This window comes from Bos taurus, chromosome 15 (genome assembly GCF_002263795.3).
Source record: "Bos taurus isolate L1 Dominette 01449 registration number 42190680 breed Hereford chromosome 15, ARS-UCD2.0, whole genome shotgun sequence".
NCBI lineage: Eukaryota > Metazoa > Chordata > Mammalia > Artiodactyla > Bovidae > Bos > Bos taurus.
In genome coordinates, this window is record NC_037342.1 from 50,169,578 (window position 1) to 50,182,254 (window position 12,677).

The window sequence follows — 12,677 nt, forward strand, 5'->3', positions numbered from 1 at the left end:
ACTTTCATGCACTGGAGAAGGAAATGGCAACCCACTCCAGTGTTCTTGCCTGGAAAATCCCAAGGAAGGGGGAGCCTGGTGGGCTGCCGTCTATGGGGTCGCACAGAGTTGGACACGACTGAAGCAACTTAGCAGCAGCAGCAGCAGTATATATGGCAGAGGCTTTACCGTCTGAGCCACCAGGGAAGTCTGTATGGTCTTAGCAGTTCAGTTCAGTTCAGTTGCTCAGTTATGTCCCACTCTTTGCGACCCCATGAATCACAACACGCCAGGCCTCCCTATCCATCACCATCTCCCGGAGATCACTCAAACTCACCTCCATCGAGTCACTGATGCCATCCAAGCATCTCATCCTCTGTCATCCCCTTCTCCTCCTGCCCCCAATCCCTCCCAGCATCAGAATCTTTTCCAATGAGTCAACTCTTCACATGAGGTGGCCAAAGTACTGGATTTTCAGCTTTAGCATCATTCCTTCCAAAGAACACCCAGGGCTGATTCCTTCAGAATGGACTGGTTGGATCTCCTTGCAGTCCAAGGGACTCTCAAGAGTCTTCTCCAACACCACAGTTCAAAAGCATCAATTCTTCAGCGCTCAGCTTTCTTCAGAGTCCAACTCTCACATCCATACATGACCACAGGAAAAACCAGAGCCTTGAGTAGATGGGCCTTTGTTGGCAAAGTAATGTCTCTGCTTTTGAATATGCTATCTAGGTTGGTCATAACTTTCCTTCCAAGGAGCAAGCGTCTTTTAATTTCATGGCTGCAGTCACCATCTGTAGTGATTTTGCGACCCAGAAAAATAAAGTCTGACACTGTTTCCATTGTTTCCCCATCTATTTCCCATGAAGTGATGGGACCGGATGCCATGATCTTCGTTTTCTGAATGTTGAGCTTTAAGCCAACTTTTTCACTCTCCACTTTCACTTTCATCAAGAGGCTTTTGAGTTCCTCTTCACTTTCTGCCATAAGGGTGGTGTCATCTGCATATCTGAGGTTATTGATATTTCTCCCGGCCATCTTGATTCCAGCTTGTGTTTCTTCCAGTCCAGCATTTCTCATGATGTACTCTGCATATAAGTTAAATAAAAAGGGTGACAATATACAGCCTTGACGAACTCCTTTTCCTATTTGGAACCAGTCTGTTGTTCCATGTCCAGTTCTAACTGTTGCTTCCTGATCTGCATACAAATTTCTCAAGAGGCAGGTCAGGTGGTCTGGTATTCCCATCTCTTTCAGAATTTTCCACAGTTTATTGTGATCCACACAGTCAAAGGCTTTGGCATAGTCAATAAAGCAGAAATAGATGTTTTTCTGGAACTCTCTTGCTTTTTCCATGATCCAGCAGATGTTGGCAATCTGATCTCTGGTTCCTCTGCCTTTTCTAAAACCAGCTTGAACAGCAGGAAGTTCACAGTTCACACATTGCTGAAGCCTGGCTTGGAGAATTTCGAGCCTTACTTTTCTAGCGTGTGAGATGAGTTCAATTGTGGGGTAGTTTGAGCATTCTTTGGCATTGCCTTTCTTTGGGATTGGAATGAAAACTGACCTTTTCCAGTCCTGTGGCCACTGCTGAGTTTTCCAAATTTGCTGGCATATTGAGTGCAGCACTTTCACAGCATTATCTTTCAGGATTTGGAATAGCTCAACTGGAATTCCATCACCTCCACTGGCTTTGCTCATAGTGATGCTTTCTAAGGCCCACTTGAGTTCACATTCCAGGATGTCTGGCTCTAGGTCAGTGATCACACCATCGTGATTATCTGGGTTGTGAAGATCTTTTTTGTACAGTTCTTCTGTGTATTCTTGCCATCTCTGCCTAATATCTTCTGCTTCTGTTAGTTCCATACCATTACTGTCCTTTATCGAGCCCATCTTTGCATGAAATGTTCCTTTGATAGTGAGTGTGTATTTCTGAATGTCACTATAAGGCAGATAGGAGTATATGTTTTGAGCAACCTATAGTTATTACCTAGGTGGGATGGTAAAGTTTCCAGATTATAGAGTAAAACCTATAAGGTAGGCCCCAATTCTCTCACAATGTTACCAATCTAGAGAAAATCAGAAAGAGGCTTGGTTTATTTCAGATCTTGCAGATACCCTTTTGAAGAACATTTCAGGCTGGCTGACACATTTGTCCGTAGGTTATTAAAGGAAAGTTGAAAAGATGTTATTATTGCCTATATGTTTCTGCTATAAAGCAGGTAAAAATCAATGTTTTCAAGCAAAGACTCAGGTCAAGTGAGATTAAATACTGAAAAGGTGTTGGGTAGATAAGAACCAGATGAGTTTTTGTGTCATTGACTCTTAGGTGGTGGTCACCAGAAGGATCAAGGTGTATGAACCTGCAGAATACCAGCAGTGTGAGGTACACACAATCCTTCCATAGCCAGCAGGGCAACCACTAGCATGAGAAGAGGATGTAAGTGTCTCGTGAGTCTGGTGATAAAGTGAACGTTTCTGTTAGAACGTTTTAAGGTATGGTTAATTGCTTAGTGATTCCATAGTTACTGAATAATGACCTGTATTTGTTTATTGAATACCTTTTCTGTGCCATGCCAGGTGCTAGGAAAATCTAGCACCAAATCCATCTTGCAGCCTATTTTTATAAATAAACTTTTATTGGAATACAGCCATATGCACATATTTATATATTGACTATGTCTGCTTTTATGCCATAATGACTAAGCTGAAGTTGCAACAGAGATTATATGGCCGACAAAGCCTAAAATGTTTATGATTTTTTTCAGAAAAAAATTTACTGATCCTCCAAGTAAGAAGAGTCACACCCTAAATGCATTACAAATGCACGATTGGTCAGTCAGCTATCTTCCAGCCCAGCTTCTCATGGTAATTGTCATAGGGTCAAAACTAACTCGGTATCTGTAAGTACACTGCTATGGGGCTTTAAGCCTCTCTTCCTCCCCTGAAAAGTGGCCCAAGTGTTGTGTTGTTTTAATTCAAAAGCAGGGGGCTACAAGATAGAGCCCATTATTTATAGACCTCTGCCTGTCTCATTGGATATCTGTCTGTCCATATATCTAAATATTTCTACAGAAGGAAAAAATGGTTTGTGAAACTGTTAATTGCTCAGTTGTATCCGACTCTTTCCGATGCCATGGACTATAGCTCACTAGACTCTTTGACCATGGAATATTACAGGCAAGAATGCTCAAGTGTGTAGCCATTCCCTTCTTCAGGGGATCTTTCTGACTCAGGAATAGAACTCAGATCTCCTGCATTGAAGGCAGATTCTTTACCATCTGAGCCACCTACATATCTTTGTACAACGTTTTCTAAAATTCTATAAGTAAATTCCAAAGTTGAGGACAATACAGGACTTTTAAACAGTTTGCAGGGAAATTTTAAACTCCTTTCTGACAAGGTATACCAATTTATACTTCTACCAGCCATGTAAAAGGAATTTTCACCTCGGGGTCTGTGAAGATGATATTCTTTTTAGATGTTCACTAATTTGATAACTGAACATTTTTTTTTTACTGTTTCTTCAGATGATGAACATAGGCCAACCTTGTGGCCATTATCAATCACTTCTTTCTGAGAGTTCTTATCCAGGGTATCCTGAAAATTGTCCCTCTTCATGAGGATGTCAGTCCTCTGAGCCAACTGTTCACAGCCATGACTTTGTGACAATTTGTGACATCCTGGGAAAATATATGCATTTATATCATCAATGCCTTACCAGTGGGGACCTTGGGATGGTTAAAACCCTATGCTTTGAGTTGGGAGTATTTTCTACAACATCCTTGAATAACCCTGTCCCTGATCTGTTTGGTTCTAACTCTACAGATGATGGGGTTGAGCATGGGAGGTACCTGGAGATAGAGAATAGCAAACATAACATGTACTACTCAGGGCACATGATGTCCAAAGTGGTGGGTAAGGAAAGTAAAGAGCAGAGGTGTAAAAAGCCAAGATGACACAGATACAGAAGGCAATGTGCCAAAAGCCTTGAGCCCGGCTTCACTGGAGGGTAATTGCAGCACAGCTCTCCAAATCATCCCATAGGATACACTGATGACAATAACGTCAAAGTCCTAACATCAAACCTACTCATACGGCTGATGCCAATTCTTAAAGGTAATATATATGTATAGGAAAGGATTCAGGAAATACATGCAAATGATATAACATTTAAGAATAACAGTGAGATTTGTGGTATTTTGATTTTTTTTTTTTTTTGGCATCTTTAGCTATTTTTTAAAATTATCAATGATTGAGGAAGTTTAATTTCAGTATGAGGAAAAAAGTAACTGAAATAACAACAAAAGTGTACAGAAGTTCATTTAGTGCCAAAGCCTACATAAATGCAATGTACAATCTGAGAACATGAGGAACTTTGGAATAAAATCCAGAAAATTTGAAAGTCTACGTATAACATTGTTGCCAGAAATCACAACTTACTGAGACTCCTAACAATAAGAATTAGGTAGACTAAACGCTGGTCTCTCTTACCAAAATTTGCTGATTCCCTAATGACAATGGATTTCAAATGAAGAAGTTCTGGGAAAGAAGAAGGAAGAAGAATCTCTTTGAACATAGCTATGATGTAGGGTTCATAGTAGCAAGAAAGTACCTAGAAATTTAATTATTTGTTAATATTCAATTCCCTTTTAAATTAAAATTTTAAACTAGCTTAGAAAACTACATGTCCTTTATTGTGTTCTTATTTTTAACTTTATTGAGCCACATGTAATATACAAATAGTTGCACATATTTAAGGCATACATTTTTACATAAGGGATTTGGACATAGACATATATCAGTGATGCCATCACCACAATCAAAGTAATGAATACATTTATCACATTTACCGCATTTGTATTTTTGTCCACACTCACTACTCTCTTGTCAAAGTCAGTGATGAAGAAGTTCTAAATTCCAGGCTCTTAATTTACTAAAACCAATGTCAGATGAAGGTGCTTTAAGAGAAATCAGGAGTATGTTTGCTTTCTCAGAAGAAGCAGCTATTGGAGCCTAAAAGTACCTCCAGAAATAAATGGGTATTCTGAAGGACCTTTGTCAAAATTCCCAAATTTTAGAGCTGTAAGGAATCATGATTCCATTATCAGTAAATCAGTTAATGAATGTGTGTCTATATTTCATTTTAAAATTAGCTTTATGGCTGCATAAGTGGGGCAATAACATGCAAATATTTAATACATAGTTTAATGATTTCTGACACATGTAAATGTCTGTGTTATTACCCATGCAATTAAGATATAGAAATTTTCCATCACTTCATAAAGAGTTTCAATAGGGACAGAGTGAAGGGATAAAGTAGGTCATTAAATAGTTAATCCCACTAAGGGATTGTAAGTAGAAAAAAATATGGGAGATCCCTGTAAGTTAATGATTACTCAAGAAATCAGGTTTACTTAGCCACAAAATCATGCAGGCTTATTTAGCAACAAAACCATGTGACAGAAGAATGAGACTTGTCCCAAAAACAGTAAAGCAGCAGTGACATGAGGCCCACATCCTGCCCAGTCAGCTCAGGAAGTTAGGACATGCTTTCTGCACACATAAAAAGCAATAATTTGTGGACCTAACTTGACCACGTAGGTATAAGAAAACTCCTCTGCTCAACCTGGAGAAGGAACTGATGATGGAAGCATGGCGTCAACTCAAGAAAGGCAAAGATGTTCTCCCCTCCTCACTTGTTCTTTGATTATAAAACTATAGGCCAGTAAGTTTCAGGGTTATGGATTTTTGAGTTTTACCAAGAGAATGCACTGGTTATACCAAACATCCTCTTCCAACAACACAAGAGAAGACTCTACACATGGACATCACCAGATGGTCACTATCAAAATCAGATTGATTATACTCTTTGCAGCCAAAGATAGAGAGGTTCTATCAAGTCAGCCAAAACAAGACCAGGAGCTGATTGTGGCTCAGATCATGAATTTCTTATTACCAAATTCAGACTTAAGTTGAAGAAAGTAGGGAAAACCACTAGAACATTCAGGTATGACCTAAATCAAATCCCTTACAATTATATAGTGGAATTGACAAATTCAAGGGATAAGATCTGTTAGACAGAGTGCCTGAAAATCTATGGATGGAGGTTTGTGACATTGTACAGGAAGCAGTGATCAAGACCATCCCTAAGAAAAAGAAATGCAAAAAGGCAAAATGGTTGCCTGAGGAGGTCTTACAAATAGCTGAGAAAAGAAGTGAAGCAAAAGGCAAAGGATAAAAGGAAAGATATACCCATGTGAATCCAGAGTTCCAAAGAATAGCAAGGAGAGATAAGAAAGCCTTTCTCAGTGATCAATGCAAAGAAATAGAGGAAAACAGTAAAATGGGAAAGACTAGAGATCTCTTCAAGAAAATTAGAGATACCAAGGGAACATTTCATGCAAAGATGGGCACAATAAAGGACAGAAATGGTATGGACCCAACAGGAGCAGAAGATATTGAGAAGAGGTGGCAAGAATACAAGGAAGAACTATACAAAAAAGATCTTCATGACCCAGATAATCATGATGGTGTGATCACTCACCTAGAGCCAGACATCCTGGAATGCAAAGTCAAGTGGGCCTAGGAAGCATCACTACAAACAAAGCTGGTGGAGGTGATGGAATTCCAGTTGAGCTATATCAAGTCCTAAAAGATGATGCTGTGAAAGTGCTGCACTCAATATGCCAGCAAATTCAGATACTCAGCAATGGCCACAGGCCTGGAAAAGGTCAGTTTTCATTCCAATGCCTAAGAAAGGCAATGCTGAAGAGTGTTCAAACTACCGCACAATTGCACTCATCTCACAGCTAGCAAAGTAATGCTCAAAATCTCCAAGCTAAGTTTCTGAACTGTGAACTTCCACATGTTCAAGCTGGATTTGGAAAAGGCAGAGGAACCAGAGATCAAAGTGCTAACATCTGTTGGATCTTTGAAAAAACAAGAAAGTTCCAGAAAAACATCTACTTCTGCTTTATTGACTACACTAAAGCCTTTGACCATGTGGATTACAACAAAATGTGGAAAATTCTCAAAGATATGGGAATACCAGACCACCTTACCTGCCTCCTGAGAAATCTGTATGCAGGTCAAGAAGCAACAGTTAGTACCAGACATGGAAAAACAGATTGGTTCCAAATCGGGAAAGGAGTACTTCAAGGCTGTATATTGTGACCCTGCCACTCATGGCAGAAAGCGAAGAAGAACTAAAGAGCCTCTTGATAAAAGAGAAAGAGCAAAGTGAACAAGTTGACTTAAAAGTCAACATTCAAAAAGCTAAGATCATGGCATCTGATCCCATCACATCATGGCCAATAGAAGGGGAAACAATTGAAACAGTGACAGACTTTATTTTCTTGGACTCCAAAATCACTGCAGATGGAGACTGCAGTCATGAAATTAAAAGACGCTTGCTCTTTGGATGAAAAGCTATGACCAACCTAGACAGCATATTAAAAAGCAGAGACATTACTTTGCCAGCAAAGTAATGTCAAAGCTGTGTCCGTCTAGTCAAAGCTATGGTTTTTCAAGTAGTCATGTATGGATGTGACAGTTGGAGTATAAATATAAGCGCCAAAGAATTGGTGCTTCTGAACTGTGGTTTTGGAGAAGACTCTTGAGAGTCCCTTGGACTGCAAGAAGATGCAACCTGTCAATCCTAAAAGAAATCAGTCCTGAATATTCATTGGAAGGAGTGATGCTGAAGCTGAAGCTCCAATACTTTGGCCACCTGATGTGAAGAACTGATTCATTGGAAAAGATCTTGATGCTGGGAAAAGTTGAAGGCAGAAGAAAGGGATGACAGAGGATGAGATGGTTGGATGGCACTACTCAATGGACATGAGTTTGAGCAAGCTCCGGGAGTTTGTGATGGACAGGAAAGCCTGGACTGCTGCAGTCCATGGAGTCACAAAGAGTTGTCCATGACTGAGCGACTGAACTAAACTGAACTGAAAGTTTCAGGGTAAGGCGTTTCTTGCCCACCCAGCTGTAAACTTCATAAATGTCATATTCTAGTAAATCACTTCTCATCTATCACTTTGACTCTTGCTGAATTCTTTTCTACACTGAGATGTAAAAATCAGTAGTACTGGAGCTCTTTAGAGCCCTGCTGAATAGTAACCAGTTTCAGTTTTGTTGCCTCTTTGCAGTCAAACTCTCCCATCCATTCTAAACACACAAATTCTGATCTGATTTCTTTCTTGACATTTTTCTCTCTCACTAAAACTTGCATCTTGTGTCTTGCTCAATATAAAACTCTTCAGATTCATCCATACTGTTGTGTGTACGAGTGATTCATTTCCTATTATTGCTCAGTAGTATGCTTGGTTTTTCCTATGTACCTCAGTTGGAATATTGTTACCCTTTCTTCTTTGCTTCAGTCCAAGTTTACATACAGTCTGGTAAATATATAAAATATGATATATTTATGTTTCAGTTGTTGGAACTTTTAAGCAAATCAACTTTGATTGAAATATTAAATAATGCTATTCAACAAGAAACTGGAATACATGGTATGTCTAAAAAATAAAAAGAGTGACATGTTACTCTCTAACTAAACACCTATTGCTATAAAAGAAGGCACTCGTTCAACAAAATAAAGTCAATTCTTTTCTTTGACTCTGATTCAACTGACCATAATTATGTCACATTTCTATTTAATTTGCATCAGGCCATAGATTTATTGGATAGCTTTCTGTTTTTTCTGGAATTCAAATTATCTTCCATTTTTCCCACTTGCAGGATAAAGACAAGCTTTCAGTATCATCTCACTTAGTGACTTTCTGTTAATTATTCATAATGGTACTAAATTTTAAGATTTCATTATCATACAAACATCTTCAAGATCTTGTTAAAATGGAAATTCTGATTCAATAGATCTGGAGTGGGGCCTGAGTCAAGAATTTCTGACAACACTTCTGTTCTGAGGCCGTATTATTTTGTGCAAGACTTTAATACATTCTGCATTTTTAAAGGCATGTTGGAGTGCTGCTTCCCTGAGATTACTCTCCGTGGCGCCCTTGAGTAATTTCTACTTGGTTATCAGCTGTTGATCTCTATTGGATATATGTCTCATTTTGCTGAAGTACATAATCCAGTTTTATTCAGAAAAATATAGATGTGATGCATAAATGATAACTTTTCTGTGTGTTCTCGCCTGTTTAAAATCTCTTTCTTTTTTCCTCTTGCACTTCATTGATAGATTGACTATACAGAATCATTAGGCTTTAAATAATTTTCTTTGAACATTTAAGGTTTAGCCTAATATAGTAACTAAAAATAGAGATAAAAATTTGGTTCTGTATGTCTGCACTGTAAAATGTTAACCTGTCTGTGTCTTAGCTTCTTTACCTATACAATGAGGATGTTGATACCTATTTCATTCAGTCTTATAGAGAATTCATGACCACATAGTTTATAAACCTCTAGAGTGCAACCTGGCATATAGAAACTACTAAACTAATTTCACCCATTCATTACTAAGCCTGGGTAGACTAAAATTAAACTTGTTGACTTTTCTTTGTAGGTGATTTTTTTCCATTTATTTTAAAGCATTAGGCTCCATTCTTTATCTTGACAGTTTGAAATTCCACTGCATTATTTTTCAAATGCTTTTTTGGTTCTTTTTTTTTTTTTTCTTCATTGCCGAGTATGTTACAAAATTTTTATTATGTTGCAAAATTTGTTTAGTCTTCAACTGACAGATATTTAGGTTTCCACATTTTAGCTGTTCTGTATACAACTACTCTAAACATACTCTTAACATTTTCTAAATTTAAGTATGGTTGATTTACAATGTTCTGATACTCTGACATTTTTGATGTAAATATAAACTAGTTATGTGGGGAATACAACTTGAAGTGGAACTGCTTGGTCAAAAAGATGCAAAACATTGTTAGAAATAGTTAAAAACACTTCCTGATGGGATGTGCTCAGGACCTGAGTGCCCCCAAGTGCCCCACAGTTTTGCCAACACTTAGTGATGTCAGTGTATTTCATTTTAGTTATTCTGATGACTTTGTACTGGCAATTCTTTCTGGTTTGTATTTTCATCTTCCTAATGAATAATAATTTGAGCACATATTCATTCATGCTGTTAGAGGTTCATTTACATTCCTTTAGCATAAAATTTTAATGAGATTTTTTTTCTCTATTGATTGCGGCATTTTGTTTCTCAGATATATGCACTGTGAATATTTTATTCATCTGTGGACTTCCTTTTCACTTATATCTTTTTCAGTAAGTAAATTTGTTTTTATTTTCATGAAGTTCAATTTTTTTTAATCCACTTGTGTGCTGAGAAATTTTTTCCTTTCCTCAAGTTCATGACAATGTTATCCTATATAATTTTTTTTTAGAATCTTTATAGTTTCAGCTTTCAAATTTAGGTTTATACTATATTGCAAATAAAGATGTTTTACACTGTGGTAAGAATTAAGGTTCGTTTTAGTTTTCATACAGATATCCATCCAGTTGTTCTATCCACATAAAGATATTTTTATATCACTGAAGTTCATTGATTTCTCTGATTAAAGTCAATTATGTTTTTAATTATGTTTGGGGCTATTACTGACCTCATGATTTTCCTTCACAATGTATTGATCTATTTTTATATAAATACAAGATCACTCCTAGGATATGTGGAACACTAAGCAAATATGTTCTGTAGGGTCTTAACTCAGGAAAAAAATTTTCCTTAGAATTCTATTTAAAAAACCACTGGCTTGTGTTAAATGAAGTATTCATAGATGATGACTTAGAATAATGGATAAAAATGCATTTATTTTTGTGTTAGTTTTCTAGGGTTACCATTGCAAAGTACCACAAACTGAGTTGCTTGAACCCAGAAATTGGTCATGTTAGAAGTTCCAGAGCTTAGAAGTCCCTGATTAAGGTATCAGAGGACTGATTCCCTCTGTTGGCTGTGTAGAAGAAACTGTCCCTTGCCTCTCTTCTAGCATCTGTTGGTTTGCTGGAAACCTTGGTGTGTAAACGTATTATCTTGATCTTTTTTTCATGTCTATATGACATTCTCTTTGTGTGTATGTCTCAGTGTACAAATTTTCTTTTTTTTTTTTTAATAAGAACACTAATCATATTGGATTAGGAACCCACTTTACTTCAGCATGACCTCATCTTAACTAATGACATTTACAATGCTCTTATTTCCAAATGAGGTCACATTCTGAGGTACTAAATGTTAGAACCTTGCTATCTGAGTTCAAGTTCTTACTGATGAAGCCAAATCCAGCCTCTGTACCCAAATATCAAATTAATTTTGAGACAGAGTTTGGGGTGAAATAGAAAAGAATACCTTTATTGCTCTGCCAGGCAAACAGGGTCACAGTGGGGTAATGTCCTCAAAAACTGTGTGTCCAAATTTGGAGAGGTTAGTGAGTAATGATTATAGTGATGGTTCAAAGAGGTCATGATCAGCTTGTGGACATTCTTCTGATTGGTTGGTGATGTGGTAAGTGGGAGTCAGAATCACCATGCTTCAGGTTCCAACAGGTCTGGGGTCTCTGTGTTTGTGAGCAGCATACCATTAATTTCTCCAACCTGGTAGGAGTTTCAGTATCTGTAAAACAGCTCAAACATATTGTTACATATATATGTATGTATGTATACCTATTCACTAGAACTCAGACAAGGTCAAGGAGGCTGAATGAAGCCTATTATTTCCTGTAACCAAGATGTGATGGTGCAAGAAGGAGGAACCCTTTCCAGGGCCCAAGAGTGGGCTCTTGTCTAACACTGGTACAAATACACAATGGAGTATTACTCAGCCATTAAAAAGAATACATTTGAATCAATTCTAATGAGGTGGATGAAACTGGAGCCTATTATACAGAGTGAAGTAAGCCAGAAGGAAAAACACCAATACAGTATACTAACGCATATACATGGAATTTAGAAAGATGGTAACAATAACCCTGTGCACGAGACAGCAAAAGAGACACTGATGTATAGAACAGTCTTATGGACTCTGTGGGAGAGGGAGAGGGTGGGAAGATTTGGGAGAATGACATTGAAACATGTAAAATATCATGTAAGAAACGAGTTGCCAATCCAGGTTCGATGCACGATACTGGATGCTTGGGGCTAGTGCACTGGGACGACCCAGAGGGATGGTATGGGGAGGGAGGAGGGAGGAGGGTTCAGGATGGGGAACACATGTATACCTGTGGTGGATTCATTTTGATATTTGGCAAGACTAATACAATTATGTAAAGTTTAAAAATAAAATAAAATTTAAAAAAATAAATAAATATTAGTGGAAGAGGAAAAAAAAAAAAAAGAAATGAATTATCTAAGGAGACAAATGTGCTGACAAAGCAAAAGACTTCACTGGGAACTGGTGCCTGGGTGGAGAGCAGCAGCATGGTGAACCCAGAAGAACTGCTCTGTCACATGGCTTGCACACTCAGGTTTTATGGTAATAGAGTTAGTTTCTGGCTTGTCCCTGGCAAATCATTCTGACTCAGGGACAGAGCACCACCATGCCCCTTCCTCGTAAAGCATTCACTGCTCAGCCGAGATGGATTCCAGGGAAAAGGATTCTGGGAGGATGCTATGACATATAGTCTGGTGTCTCATCTCTTCTTTTGACTTTTCTCAAGTTCTTTTGCTTGGTGGTAGATTGTTAGTTCTGAGTTCTTTACCAGGACCTCCTGTTGTGAGATGACTCATGCAGG